This window comes from Asparagus officinalis, chromosome 3 (assembly GCF_001876935.1).
Source record: "Asparagus officinalis chromosome 3, Aspof.V1, whole genome shotgun sequence".
Classification (NCBI taxonomy): Eukaryota; Viridiplantae; Streptophyta; class Magnoliopsida; order Asparagales; family Asparagaceae; genus Asparagus; species Asparagus officinalis.
This window is the reverse complement of record NC_033796.1, coordinates 111,799,763-111,801,587: the sequence shown is the minus strand read 5'-3', so window position 1 is coordinate 111,801,587 and position 1,825 is coordinate 111,799,763. Positions and strand designations below refer to the sequence as shown.

The window sequence follows — 1,825 nt, the reverse complement described above, 5'->3', positions numbered from 1 at the left end:
AAGACCCCCCTTCCTCCTCACTCAAGGTGAGCCTCCCCTCCGGCCCCTCCGGCCATTCGCCTCGACGCGAATTTGGATAGTATCGATCCGCGACAAGCTCGACGCAGCCCAGCAGGAAGGCCTACGCCGTGGGCCAAGCTCTCCATCTACCGCGTCCCCAAACCTCTCCGCTACGACGACGACAGGGCCTACGTCCACCCAGTGTCTCCCTCGCCCTACCACCACGGCAAGCGCGCCTACGCCGACATGGACCGCCACAAATGGCGCGCCCTGCGCCGCGTCCTCGGCGCGGACCGGCCACCGCGTCGAGCTCTACCTCGACCCGTCAAGGCGATGGAGGACAGAGCCCGAGCCTGCTACCGAGGGGAGATATCGCTGGCGAGCAACGAGTTCGTCGAGACGATGGTCTCGACGCACGTTTCATCCTCGAGCTCGTTCCCGGCGCGGCCGGCGAGGGGTTCGAGAGCCTCGGGCTCGCGCAACGACCCGTTGTTTCGCGGCGCGGCGGCACGATGCACGCGGTCCAGCGCGACATGATCATGCTCGAGAACCAGGTGCCCTGTTCGTGCTCGACCGGCTGCTGGCCCTCCAGATCGGCAAGCCCGACCAGTCCGGCCTCGTCGCCGCGCTCGCCCTCCAGTTCTTCGACCCCCTCGTGCCGACGGACGAGCCCCTCCGGGACAACGACCGCAGCAAGATCGAATCCTCCGCCCGCTCGGGCGCCCCCTTCGACCCGTTGTCGTCCGGGCTGCACTGCCTCCACGTCTTCCGCCAGAGCCTGCTGCGGACCGGGCCCCAGCGCCCACGCCGCCGCGCCCACGGACAGGCGGTGGTCCCACGGCCGGCGCGGCGCCGTCGACAAGCGACGGCAGCAGCTGGTCCACTGCGCAGCGAGCTCAGGGAGGCCGGGGTCAGGCGTTCGGGACCGACAGGTTCTGGGACATCAGATTCAGGAACGGCGTGCTGGAGATCCCCCGGCTGCTGATCCACGACGGGACGAAATCCCTGTTCCTGAACCTCATCGCGTTCGAGCAGCGCCACATGGACCGGCGCAACGACATAACGTCGTACGTGATCTTCATGGACAACCTGATCAACAGCGAGGAGGACGTCGGCTACCTGCACTACCACGGGATCATCGAGCACTGGCTGGGTAACGACGAGGAGGGGAGGTCGCGGAGCTCTTCAACAGGATGTGTCAGGAGGTGGTGTTCGACGTGAACGACAGCTACCTCTCGGGCTTGTCCGAGCAGGTGAACAGGTACTACAACCACAGGTGGAACGCGTGGAGAGCAAGCCTGAAGCACAACTACTTCGGGAATCCCTGGGCTATTGTATCCCTGGTCGCTGCCGTCGTCCTGCTGCTGCTTACTTTCGCGCAGACTTTTTACAGCGTGTACGCTTATTACTGGCCTAGTTCTTGAGCTGCACGCGAGAGCTGGCGGCTCGATATCGGATCCTGCATTGATGAGCGTGTTTGTGAGTTCTTGAGCTGCACGCGAGAGCTGGCGGCTCGATATCGGATCCTGCATTGATGAGCGTGTTTGTGTTTCGTGATGTTTGAGAGGTGCACGTGTTCTCCTTTCGGTCGGAGATTTATCTTTATTAGAATATATGGTATTAGAATATATGGTATAGAAATATATAGTATTATAGATATATATATGGTATAGTTATGATTCCTGGAATCATTGTATATTAGGAGTAAGACTCCTATCAACTTAAGTGGATAGTGAATAGTGTGTCCACCAAACTTTATATCCACTCATTTGGAGTAAGACTCCTATCAACTTAAGTGGATAGTGAATAGTGTGTCCACCAAACT

General features: G+C 59.8%; 1 pseudogene; it reads left to right on the top strand.

Moving 5' to 3' along the window:
- Positions 1 to 1,476, top strand: part of LOC109835767 — a 2,243-nt pseudogene extending 767 nt beyond the window's left edge.